The sequence below is a fragment of the Ranitomeya imitator genome, chromosome 1 (genome assembly GCF_032444005.1).
Source record: "Ranitomeya imitator isolate aRanImi1 chromosome 1, aRanImi1.pri, whole genome shotgun sequence".
Lineage (NCBI taxonomy): Eukaryota > Metazoa > Chordata > Amphibia > Anura > Dendrobatidae > Ranitomeya > Ranitomeya imitator.
In genome coordinates this window covers 776,780,458-776,794,745 of record NC_091282.1, presented here as the reverse complement: position 1 = coordinate 776,794,745, position 14,288 = coordinate 776,780,458, and positions in this window count along the sequence as shown.

Below are 14,288 nucleotides of genomic sequence, written 5' to 3'. Positions count from 1 at the left end.
TTTTTTTTAGTTAATTATTTTCGTCCCCTTGTCAGTTCCTGGCAATTAATCAAAGTGAAACATCATCTTCAATAAAGCTGGAATGTCGGAGGGTACAGACCGCTGATAATGTGACAAGTACCCGCATCGGAGGCAGTTACCGCTGACATTCTATTTGTAAACAATGTATCATTTATAGACAGGCAAGGATGGCGATGGAGGGAGGAGTCAGTGCGCGGGAGGCATTAGACTCCGCCTCTCTCAGCGGTCAGCTTATGTACAGCGATGGCGTTATTGGACAGTATTTTGGATGACGCGTCGGGGAATGCTCCCTCAAAACAAGGGCCTAAACTTTGCAATTATTTTCCCGGTGTTCTGATAATGTCTGCCCTGATTTCTGCTTCCTCGACGTGGATGTGACAGCTTTTTAATGGAAACATGGAGAACTTGTGTTGGGTATAATGTCATCCTGATCCCCCCACCAAGATATCCGCTGCCTCCGGTGACAGCGCCGTGATCCCGTCAGCCCTAATTTGCATCACCGCCGTCAGATCCAAATCCGCTTCTAATGAGGATACGGATACAGAGGATCCGACCGTTTTAGTCTGACGCCATTGTCAGGTGAACATTTTTTTTTACATTTTTCTCATTACCCATAAGCCCATGGGGCACCTTCGTCGTAGCCGAGGTACACGAGACCTTGGTGGCGGCGGCAGGAAATCAGTTTCCTTCTATTTTACATTTTTCTTCTAATTGTATAAAAACCCGCTGCAAGGGATAAATAGACTATACTTTAATGTGAGCGTCTGTCATGGTGGAATTATTAACGGCGCTCAGAACAATCAGCGCTTTTGCGGTTCAATGCTGTGTGCAGCCCACTCACCTGCAGCACTTACTGCTACGTTGTGAGGGTATTTACTGCTGCGAGCAGAGCACAGAACAGCTGTCTGCAGGCCGGTACAGGCCCAGCGTGGGCCCCGGCTGAACATTATGTCCTTAGCTGCCTATTTTATAAGAATGATGATTTTTAGATAATGGCCCTGCTTTATTCCTCCAGCAGTTGTGCTGCTGTCATTGACCTCTCGGCCTCTAGGTGGCAGCAGATATACACCGCTTTCTATACCAAAAAGTCTTATTTTTTCGAATTACTGTATGTGCAATTATCTCCTGATTTCTCCTGTTTATCTGCACTTGAAAGGGATACAGGACACCGAGCCGGCACAGGGCAGGAGGGGGTTAATGTTTCCAAAAAGATGCAGGAATATTTAACACAGTCCTTTAATACAGAGAAGAAAGCGTCCCCTCCGTGTGGTTCTGTGCATTGGAGAATATGTTGCTGCATTTCAGTCTCGTCTTTGATGGAGAGCTTGAATGGAAGACATCTGGTGCCTCATTGTAGTGGGGTACGCTCTCCGGGGTCTGCGGTGTAGCAGTAAATGGCTAATGATGAGTACAGGGTCACTATAGGCGCAACAGCAGCTGCAAAAATATATATGAATCCCAAGTTCTGCATGCTCGTTCTGCACACTCAGTCTGCACTCTCGTTCTGCACACACGTTCTGCATGCTCTGTCAGTATTCAGACATTTTTTCACATTTGCAATTATTACTGCTGTATCCTTACTTATTGGGACCACCACCATGGGGTAACAGAATGCTCCTGGGTCACAAAGCAAAATCTGTACATACCTCTACCTACTTTATTTATAGGGAGTGCTGAGGTGGCAGAGAAGATCCCCTCACCTCTAGGAACAGGCACTGGGGACTGGGTGCGACCTCCACAACTGTGCCCCCCAGGGCTGTGGAGTTGGTAGGCTAAATCTCCGACTCCAACTCTGACTCCGACTCGTCAATTTCTATGACACCGACTCCAACTCCGACTCCCTCATACATGGCTCATGTTTAAGCTTAAGTGATAAATTTACTGTAGTAAAATAGTAACATCAGGCTTTTAATCTTTATTATGATACAATAATCAAGCCATTTAGATCATGGAACATAAAACATATTTATTGGAATACAACTTTAGAACAAAAAACTTTTGCATATTTACAATTTATTATACACTCTGCAGTAAGTGGGAAAAAAAGTTTTCAACAAAAACGTACTGAATAGCATTTGTGCAGTCTATGAATTTGTTATGAGAAATAGTATCGCCTCCATAAGATCCTTCTTCATAGATGACCTCACATCTGACCTAATTATTTTAAGGCTAGAAAACAACCTCTCTACACTAACTTGGGTTGGTGGGAAAACAGTAACCACATGGACAGCATCTCTAACAATTTCAGGGTATAAAGGAATTGCCTTGTGCACAGTCATTTTGATGAACGATTGAACTCTTCTACTTCTTTGAGAGCAAGTGAAAAACGTTGCTAAAATATGGTCAATCTGTTTTCTATGGGAGTGGAATCTTTTTCCCTGCAGCAACATTTTGCCTGCTCCATGTCGTCCAAATACTTGTCGAAATCAAACTCCTCATCTGATGAGGATGAAGGAAAGGCAGCAGCAGCACTGGCAGGATCCGAGACCTCTTGCTCATCCTATAGCCCACTCATCCTAACTGCTACCTCAATCAAAGCTTCTTTTCCTTTAGTAAGCTGTTGATCATCCAGCAATATACGATGACTCGGGTCCACATAAACAGCTGCCAGAAGAAATTTGTTTTCCTTGTCATTGAAGCAGCAATGCCATCTGCAATTAAACCTCCTCTTTGGGACATGCAAAACAACAAGTTCTTCCACTCCTTTATACAAATGCCAGGAGTTAAATCCTCAGCTTGTAACTTTTTAGTCACTGTAAATGGGTGATGAAGAAATTCCTTCAATTCAGCCACCTGTGTCCATTGACCTTCATGTAGTGTTACCTGAGGGTTGGCTATATCTACAAGGAAGGGTTTCAGCCCAAGCAATCAATCATTAAATAGGTGCTGCCCCACCGAGTGGCTTGATCCACAATTGCTTCACTCATATTTCTTCACAGTCTATGAAGAGGGGAGGAGGGAGGGAGCATGTTTGTGCTGAATCATATTCCAGAACACACACTAATATATGTCCTCATCGATCCTGTTACTGTATTTCTGAATTTGAGATGTTAGAAAAGATTTTTTCCCCTTATAGTCTATGTATAGTGTATATAAGTCATCAGAGTAGCTAATTTCTCCAAACATGAGCTAAGAGGAAAAACAAACTAAAACATCAAGCATACAGAGAAAACATATACTGGATTATTGATTTATGCACAGTTTATTGAAAGTTTAGATATGCTTTAGTACTTACCTTGCTTAATCTTCCAGAAATTCTGAGATGAATGTAGGCTTTCCTTCCATGTGTGTTTGTTATTTTTCCCCCTTATCTGTAGAGGAGGAGCCTCACTACTTGTCATGAATGTAAACTGCAGCACAGATTCATCTCAGCTAAAAGTCTAGACCTTAGATCAGGAATAGGAAAGACATTTATAGAACATTTCATAACGTTACCAAATTCTTATGAAAAAAATATTCCCCACAAACTGCATTGAGCTACTGTACCCAATTTATTATATATTTTAGGAGTCGGTCCATTTTATACTGACTCCAACTCCACCAAAATGGGCTCAGACTCCGACTCCACAGCCCTGGTACCCCCTATAACTGTCAGATATCACCACAGTATGCGGGTGCGATGGGGGTATCGTCCCTGTGATGGGGGTATCATCCCTGTGATGAGGATATCTTCCCCATTATGGGGGAATTGTTCCAGTGATGGAGTTATCGTCCCCGCGATGGGGGTATCGTCCCTGTGATGGGGCTATTGTCCCTTTGACGGAAGTATCTTCCACTTGATGGGGGTATCGTCCCAGTGATGGAGCTATCTTCCCTGTGATGGGGGTATCGTTAACATGATGGAGTTATCTTCCCCACGATGGGGGTATCGTCCCCGTGATGGGGGTATCATCCATTTGATCTTCCCTGTGGTGGTGCTATATTCCTCGTAAAGGAGCTATATTCCACGTGATGGAGCTATATTCTCCATGATGGAGGTATCGTCCCTGTGACAGGGGTATCGTCCCTGTGATGGGGGTATCTATATTGGCTGACTCTATTATGGTCGCTATTTTTTTTCTCGGTGCGGCCACCTGTGGATCACTAGTGCCATGCATGTCCGATAGACACTGGGACACTGGATGTGCTGATTGTTGGCGCCGAGCATGTGACATTGTTACTTGCCCCATATGACACTCCTCTTGCCACATGAGGAGGTGACTGTTCTTTTGTGTCTTATGTCTGTGTTTCTGGCCGTAGAATCTGTACTCTATCTGGGGTTGTCATAGGGGGGTCTCAGGGCAGACAAGGAGGAGGAGTGGGGGCACCTTCACATGCATTGTCTATTAAATTGCCACCCTTCGCAGATGGTCGTGGTCATTAGGGCCTCTCAGGGACTCTGTTGGGGTAATTCTGCCACATTCCCCTCTTTTTTACCCTTATTGCATTGTTATTATTTTTTCATATGTATTTTTTTCTTTTTCTCTTTTCACACCTTGTATTGAACGTGCCCATTAAAGGATTTGTCTTTTACTAATAAGCGTTTTTTCACTTGTTAGACCCCAATATTATTGTACGCGGCTGATTTCGGGTCCAGGTGTACGGGCAGCAGGTCTGGGATTATCTCGAGCTCCATCTATAACTCATAAATCCACAATAGTGGATGGTACGGACGGTATAACCCTACCCTCGTGACATACTTGCAGGGACTGGGCTGGCAAATGAGCCCCATAACCCAGGGTTCATCCCCACGGACAGGACTGGGGCTGTTCTGGAAAAGTCAGTCATGTTTTTCTGATCTGTTATGACTCCTCTAAGCCCCCGGCTCTCAGACCGCTGCGATCTGATGTAATATCGGAAGATAAATCCGGGCTATCCCTTTAAGAGATCAGGGCGCTGCCGTAACTGGCGACATTGGGTTTTCAGCTGCGATTGTGTTTTGTTTTTCCGAGCAGATGTGCTCCATTATAAGCCCCCGAATCCGCCGATGTCACCAGGAATCTCTCCAGAGTCGCTTGCACTGAATACATATAATTTGGAGAAGCAGCAGAGCTTCACGAGAGTCTAATAACAGCTGCAGGATGGAAGAGGTTAGAATATGCAATGCCGCAAAAACATAGGGATCTACAACCTGCGGCTGCTGCGCCACTACAGGTCTCAGCAAGTGCACTGCAGCTTTAATTGCATGCTGGGACTTGTAGTTACACAGCAGAGTATTATTACTGCAGGTAGCACTCCGCAAAGCGCAGAGCTCTAAGGCTATGTGCACACGTATTCCGGTCAACTGCGGATTTTTCCGCAGTAGATTTGATAAATCCGCAGTGGAAAACTGCTGCAGATTTATCGCGGATTTACCGCGGTTTTTCTGCGGATTTCACTGCGGTTTTATAACTGCACTTTTCTATAGGAGCAGCTGTAAAACCGCTGCGGAATCCGCAGAAAGAAGTGACATGCTGCGGAATGTAAACCGCTGCGTTTCCACGCGTTTTTTTCTGCAGCATGTGCACAGCATTTCTTGTTTCCCATAGGTTTACATTGTACTGTAAACTCAGGGGAAACTGCTGCGGATCAGCAGCTGCGGAAAAGCTGCAGATCCGGAGCAAAATCCGCATCGTGTGCACATACCCTAAAGCAGGAGCAGAAACACTTGACCTAGTCCTGCGCACACAGCTGCAGTTTGGTGCAATGTATTAGTGAAGGTGTAAGGGTACCGTGCCATTTTGATCGCTACGACGGTACGATTCGTGACGTTCCAGCGATATCCATACGATATCGCTGTGTCTGACACGCAGCAGCGATCAGGGATCCTGCTGAGAATCGTACGTCGTAGCAGATCGTTTGGAACATTCTTTCATCGCTGGATCTCCCGCTGTCATCGCTAGATCGGTGTGTGTGACACCGATCTAGCGCTGCTATCTAGCGATGCGTTCGCTTGTAACCAGGGTAAACATCGGGTTACTAAGCGCAGGGCCGCGCTTAGTAACCCGATGTTTACCCTGGTTACCAGCGTAAATGTAAAAAAAAAAAAACAGTACATACTTACATTCCGGTGTCTGTCAGGTCCCTTGCCGTCTGCTTCCCGCACTCACTGACTGCCGGCCGTTAAGTGAAAGCAGAGCACAGCGGTGACGTCACCGCTGTGCTGTGCTTTCACTTTACGGCCGGCAGTCAGTGAGTGCGGGAAGCAGACGGCAAGGGACAGACACCGGAATGTAAGTATGTACTGTTTTTTTTTTTTTACGCTGGTAACCAGGGTAAACATCGGGTTACTAAGCGCGGTCCTGCGCTTAGTAACCCGATGTTTACCCTGGTTACCCGGGGACCTCGGCATCGTTGGTCGCTGGAGAGCTGTCTGTGTGACAGATCTCCAGCGACCACACTACAACTTACCAACGATCACGGCCAGGTTGTATTGCTGGTCGTGATCGTTGGTAAATCGTATAGTGTGACGGTACCCTAAGTCTCAAAATGTTCAGGAGGGAACTTTGTTCTGCAGATGTGTTTAGCTGCTCACAGAGGATTGTCTGCAGTGATACATTGTAACAAACTCTCAGCTATGACGATAGGCCCAGGTCAATACAACTGTGGTTTCCCCATGAGACAACCCCTTTAAAGACACAGCATCACATACAGCGTGGCACTAGTAATACCCAGACCAAGATATTACCTTGAACTTAATGGAAAGTGTCAAGGATTTTATTAATAGACGGTAATTGTGGAAAATCAGAACAAGATTCCTGCAAAATGCAATTAAATCTGAACTTTACAGAAAATAAGTTCCCAGACGTAATTAATTTTTACATTGTATCTTCCATCGATGGCCGTGATACAATGTAACAACGTGCGAAAGTTCAGGAGGGTCTGGGGACATGACTATATGTATAGAGACTTGTGTATGACCTGTACATGGACTTATAGTGTACATAGACCTGTATATGTACTGTACCTGTATATGGACCATATGTGGCCCTGTACATGGACCTGTATATGTACTGTACCTGTATATGGACCACATGTGGCCCTGTACATGGACCTGTATATGTACTGTACCTGTATATGGACCATATGTGGCCCTGTACATGGACCTGTATATGTACTGTACCTGTATATGGACCACATGTGGCCCTGTACATGGACCTGTATATGTACTGTACCTGTATGTGGACCACATGTGGCCCTGTACATGGCCCTGTATATGTACTGTACCTGTATATGGACCACATGTGGCCCTGTACATGGACCTGTACATGTAATGTACCTGTATATGGACCACATGTGGCCCTGTACATGGCCCTGTATATGTACTGTACTTGTATATGGACCACATGTGGCCCTGTACATTGCCCTGTATATGTACTGTACTTGTATATGGACCACATGTGGCCCTGTACATTGCCCTGTATATGTACTGTACCTGTATATGGACCATATGTGGCCCTGTACATGGCCCTGTATATGTACTGTACCTGTATATGGACCATATGTGGCCCTGTACATGGACCTGTATATGTACTGTACCTGTATATGGACCATATGTGGCCCTGTACATGGCCCTGTATATGTACTGTACTTGTATATGGACCACATATGGCCATGTACATAGACCTGTGTATGCTGTACCTGTATATGGACCATATGTGGCCCTGTACATAGACCTGCATATGTATGGACCACATGTGGCCCTGTACTTGGACCTGTATATGTGCTGTATCTATATATGGACCATATGTAGCCCTGTACATGGGCCTGTATACGTGCTGTATCTATATATGGACCATATATAGCCCTGTACATGAGCCTGTATATGTGCTGTACCTGTATATGGACCATATGTAGCCCTGTACATGGACCTGTATAGGTACTGCATCTGTATATGGACCATATATGGACCTGTATATGTGCTGTACCAGTGTATGGACCATATTTAGCCCTGTACATGCACCTGCATGTGTACTGTACCTGTATATGGACCTTATGTGGCCCTGTACATGGACCTGTATATGTGTTGTACCTGTATATGGACCATATGTGGCTCTGTATATGGACCTGTATATGTACTGTACCTGTATATGGACCATATGTAGCCCTGTACATGGACCTGTAAATGTACTGTACTTGTATATGGACCAAATGTAGCCCTGTACATAGACCGGTATATGTACTGCACCTGTACATGGACCATATATGGACCTGTATATGTCCTGTACCTGTATATGGACCATATGTAGCCCTGTACATGCACCTGTATGTGTACTGTACCTGTATATGGACCTGCATATGTACTGTACCTGTATATGGACCACATGTGGCCCTGTACATGGACCTGTATATGTGCTGTACCTGTATATGGACCATATGTGGCCCTGTGCATGGACCTGTATATGTACTGTACTTGTATATGGACCACATGTGGCCCTGTACATGGACCTGTATATGTGCTGTACCTGTATATGGATCATATGTAGCCCTGTACATAGACCTGTATGTGTACTGTACCTGTATATGTATGGATCACATGTGGCCCTGTACTTGGACCTGTATATGTGCTGTATCTATATATGGACCATATGTGGCCCTGTACATGGACTTGTATATGTACTGCACTTGTATATGGACCATATGTAGCCCTGTACATGGACCTGTATACCTACTGTACCTGTATATGGACCATATGTGGCCCTGTACATGGACCTGTATATGTGCTGTACCTGTATATGAACCATATGTGGCCCTGTACATGGACCTGTATATGTGCTGTACCTGTATATGGACCACATGTGGCCCTGTACATGGACCTGTATATGTGCTGTACCTGTACATGGACCATATGTAGCCCTGTACTTGGGCCTGTATATGTACTCTACTTGTATATGGACCATATGTAGCCCTGTACATGGACCTGTATACCTACTGTACCTGTATATGGACCATATGTGGCCCTGTACATGGACCTGTATATGTGCTGTACCTGTATATGAACCATATGTGGCCCTGTACATGGACCTGTATATGTGCTGTACCTGTATATGGACCACATGTGGCCCTGTACATGGACCTGTATATGTGCTGTACCTGTACATGGACCATATGTAGCTCTGTACTTGGGCCTGTATATGTACTCTACTTGTATATGGACCATATGTAGCCCTGTGCATGGGCCTGTATACCTACTGTACCTGTATATGGACCATATGTGGCCCTGTACATGGACCTGTATATGTACTGCACTTGTATATGGACCATATATGACCCAGTACATGGACCTGTATATGTGCTGTACCTGTATATGGTCCATATGTGGCCCTGTGCATGGACCTGTATACGTGCTGTATCTATATATGGACCATATATAGCCCTGTACATGAGCCTGTATATGTGCTGTACCTGTATATGGACCATATGTAGCCCTGTACATGGACCTGTATATGTACTGCATCTGTATATGGACCATATATGGACCTGTATATGTGCTGTACCTGTGTATGGACCATATGTAGCCCTGTACATGGACCTATATATGTACTGTACTTGTATATGGACCAAATGTAGCCCTGTACATAGACCGGTATATGTACTGCACCTGTATATGGACTATATGGACCTATATATGTGCTGTACCTGTATATGGAGCATATGTAGCCCTGTACATGCACCTGTATATGTACTGTACCTATATATGGACTTGTATATGTACTGTATCTGTACATGGACCATATGTAGCCCTGTACATGCACCTGTATATGTACCTGTATATGGACCTGTATATGTACTGTACCTGTATTTGGACCATACGTGGCTCTGTACATGGACCTGTATATGTACTTGTTAGCAGCGGGTTAATCAGTGTGATGTGCACAACGAGCAACAGAGAATGTTCATTTATTAAGAATCAAGAACATCCAGCTTACAACATGAGAACAGGATCAATCTGGTTTCTGAGCGAGAGAGAGCTGCTGTGACCTTCAGCTTCAGCTGCACACACAAGAGAATGTGCTCACAAAGAAATAAGGAGAGGAGGAACATCCTGTCTGTAAATGAGGACTCTTTTTTTTTTTTTTTTAACTTTGTTGACATGTGAACAATATGCATGCAGATATATATAAATCACATCATATTAAACAAACAATAGTTGTTGCAATACATACAGATCAATATGCATTAGGCCAACAGTACTGTACCTGTATATGGACCTGTATGTGTACTGTGCCTGTATATGGACCATATGTGGCTCTGTGCATGGACCTGTATATGTACTGTACCTGTATATGGACCTGTACATCGACCTTTATTTGGACTTATATATGGACCTATATACAAATCTGTCATTGTTCTGTCCCCACATGAGGCGAATGGAGGTGTGGTTGATTAATAAGTGTTGTGAGAGAGAAACGTACCTCCGTATTTCTTCGATGTGAGGCAGACAGGACCAATGCTGCTCAGCGTCTGAAGTGATGATGCACTCCAGGGATTGTGAAATCCAGACTTGTTTATTTTGTAGATCTGGACATACAGTGTATAACTGGTAATACAGAACTTCTCCAGAAATGCAGGGTAGACAGGGTACAGTAAGATGTAGCACCAAGTGTGTCTGCAAGTGTGAGCAGCATGAGAGAGTGGTCGAAAGACTGATGCCTTCCTAAGCCCAGTTCAAAAGCATGTCCTCTCACAACAGAAAGTAAACTGGAAATGGCTGCCAGAGGAAGAGAAGATTTGACCCCTGAACCGGATGTAAGACATGCCCACAAGAAATACATGAAAAACAAGCTGCCATACAGAAAAAGGCCATTGGGTGGCAGCAGAGTAAAATATAACAACATACATGGAAACTGAGGAATATACATGGAACAGCACACTCCCCGTCTGAAATTCCGAAAGGGATTTCACTATATTAATGTCCGTGAAATAAAGTCCAACAACCTAGAAAATGAAACCAAACATGCATGCAATGCAACAACTTTAAACAAGATAAACATTAAGCCAGTTCCTGAGATAATCCAATGGAAAACCCATCTTCGGATCAGAGAAGCCGCACTAGGCCAAACTATCTCTGACCCACTGTAATCCAATGGGTAAAGTACTAGTGCAGTGTTCTGTTCATAGTTTATCCTACCGGAATGTCCTCGATTGGTAGTACCAGTACGAGCTCGTGGATAGGCCTCTGAAATGACTTAGGTTCACCTTTCCTAAGGACTTTCAGCTCCACCTTACGGACCTTGCCGTCTTCACTAGGGAAAGTCTTTGTAATGATTCCCATAGGCCAGTCAATCCTTTGAGCTTGTTGTTCCTTCATTAACACAATATCTCCTTCCTTCAAGTTCGGTTTACTCTGTTGCCATTTTCTTCTTCCTTGCAGAACCACAAGATACTCCTTTCTCCATCGGTTCCAGAAGTAATTGGCGAGGTACTGTACGCGTTTCCACTGCTTCTGGTAGGAGTTTGCGTGAGTAAACTCTTCACTGACTATTAGCGGGTTCCCGATCTTTTGGGTAAGAAGAGTAGCCGGCGTAAGAATAGTTGGCGTTTCAGGATCCATTGACACTGGGACAAGGGGTCTTGAGTTGATTATGGCAGAAACTTTTTTTTTGGAAGTGCATTTGAACAGCAAGGTTGATTGCTGTTGAGGGGAACTAGGAAAAAAAAAAAAAAATCTCTATAAATCTTCAGCAGAGCGAGTGTGAGCGAGCTGAGTGTGACCAGAGCGTAAGTGTGGACGGCGGTAAGTGTGACTTGTGATTCAGTGAAGAGGTATTTGGAAAGCCTTTAACAAATACCTGTGTGAATTGGTGTGAGTTGCTGAATTGGGGGTAGCTATATTCATAAGGGTTAACTTAGGGTGGGGGCTCATAGTTAAGGGTTTATAAGGGGCAGCTGTTTGGGGCTCAAGTCCTTTTTGGAAGTGCATTTGAACAGCAAGGTTGATTGCTGTTGAGGGGAACTAGGAAAAAAAAAAAAAATCTCTATAAATCTTCAGCAGAGCGAGTGTGAGCGAGCTGAGTGTGACCAGAGCGTAAGTGTGGACGGCGGTAAGTGTGACTTGTGATTCAGTGAAGAGGTATTTGGAAAGCCTTTAACAAATACCTGTGTGAATTGGTGTGAGTTGCTGAATTGGGGGTAGCTATATTCATAAGGGTTAACTTAGGGTGGGGGCTCATAGTTAAGGGTTTATAAGGGGCAGCTGTTTGGGGCTCAAGTCCTTTTTGGAAGTGCATTTGAACAGCAAGGTTGATTGCTGTTGAGGGGAACTAGGAAAAAAAAAAAAAATCTCTATAAATCTTCAGCAGAGCGAGTGTGAGCGAGCTGAGTGTGACCAGAGCGTAAGTGTGGACGGCAGTAAGTGTGACTTGTGATTCAGTGAAGAGGTATTTGGAAAGCCTTTAACAAATACCTGTGTGAATTGGTGTGAGTTGCTGAATTGGGGGTAGCTATATTCATAAGGGTTAACTTAGGGTGGGGGCTCATAGTTAAGGGTTTATAAGGGGCAGCTGTTTGGGGCTCAAGTCCTTTTTGGAAGTGCATTTGAACAGCAAGGTTGATTGCTGTTGAGAGGAACTAGGAAAAAAAAAATAAAAATCTCTATAAATCTTCAGCAGAGCGAGTGTGAGCGAGCTGAGTGTGACCAGAGCGTAAGTGTGGACGGCGGTAAGTGTGACTTGTGATTCAGTGAAGAGGTATTTGGAAAGCCTTTAACAAATACCTGTGTGAATTGGTGTGAGTTGCTGAATTGGGGGTAGCTATATTCATAAGGGTTAACTTAGGGTGGGGGCTCATAGTTAAGGGTTTATAAGGGGCAGCTGTTTGGGGCTCAAGTCCTTTTTGGAAGTGCATTTGAACAACAAGGTTGATTGCTGTTGAGGGGAACTAGGAAAAAAATAAATAAAAATCTCTATAAATCTTCAGCAGAGCGAGTGTGAGCGAGCTGAGTGTGACCAGAGCGTAAGTGTGGACGGCGGTAAGTGTGACTTGTGATTCAGTGAAGAGGTATTTGGAAAGCCTTTAACAAATACCTGTGTGAATTGGTGTGAGTTGCTGAATTGGGGGTAGCTATATTCATAAGGGTTAACTTAGGGTGGGGGCTCATAGTTAAGGGTTTATAAGGGGCAGCTGTTTGGGGCTCAAGTCCTTTTTGGAAGTGCATTTGAACAGCAAGGTTGATTGCTGTTGAGGGGAACTAGGAAAAAAAAAAAAAAATCTCTATAAATCTTCAGCAGAGCGAGTGTGAGCGAGCTGAGTGTGACCAGAGCGTAAGTGTGGACGGCGGTAAGTGTGACTTGTGATTCAGTGAAGAGGTATTTGGAAAGCCTTTAACAAATACCTGTGTGAATTGGTGTGAGTTGCTGAATTGGGGGTAGCTATATTCATAAGGGTTAACTTAGGGTGGGGGCTCATAGTTAAGGGTTTATAAGGGGCAGCTGTTTGGGGCTCAAGTCCTTTTTGGAAGTGCATTTGAACAGCAAGGTTGATTGCTGTTGAGGGGAACTAGGAAAAAAAAAAAAAAAAATCTCTATAAATCTTCAGCAGAGCGAATGTGAGCGAGCTGAGTGTGACCAGAGCGTAATTGTGGACGGCGGTAAGTGTGACTTGTGATTCAGTGAAGAGGTATTTGGAAAGCCTTTAACAAATACCTGTGTGAATTGGTGTGAGTTGCTGAATTGGGGGTAGCTATATTCATAAGGGTTAACTTAGGGTGGGGGCTCATAGTTAAGGGTTTATAAGGGGCAGCTGTTTGGGGCTCAAGTCCTTTTTGGAAGTGCATTTGAACAGCAAGGTTGATTGCTGTTGAGGGGAACTAGGAAAAAAAAAAAAAAAATCTCTATAAATCTTCAGCAGAGCGAGTGTGAGCGAGCTGAGTGTGGCCTGAGTGTAAGTGTGGACGGCGGTAAGTGTGACTTGTGATTCAGTGACTTTGGAGTCAGGGAGTTTTCAGGGGAGGAATTACTGAATTGCTGTCTGATTTTTATTAATACTTTGTATTTATTTTTTTTTTTTATTGAACTGTTCTGTCTGGTGCAATTCCCATTAGGAAATGTGCTCCACGATTGTTAATGCCATCCAGTGTACGTCTTGCCACATGTATGCAGTCCTTGACCAGCCGGTCGAGGGTGCATACTGCTGTGCGAGATGTGAGCACGTTGTGCATTTGGAAACCCAGATTCTGACTCTAAATGTGCAGCTGGCAACACTGAGATCCATAGACAACATGGAGAGGAGTCTTCTGCTCACGGAGCAGACGCTCAATGGGACAGATGAGGGGGGGGATGGTGGGATGGAGCTGCAGGACAATGAAGTAG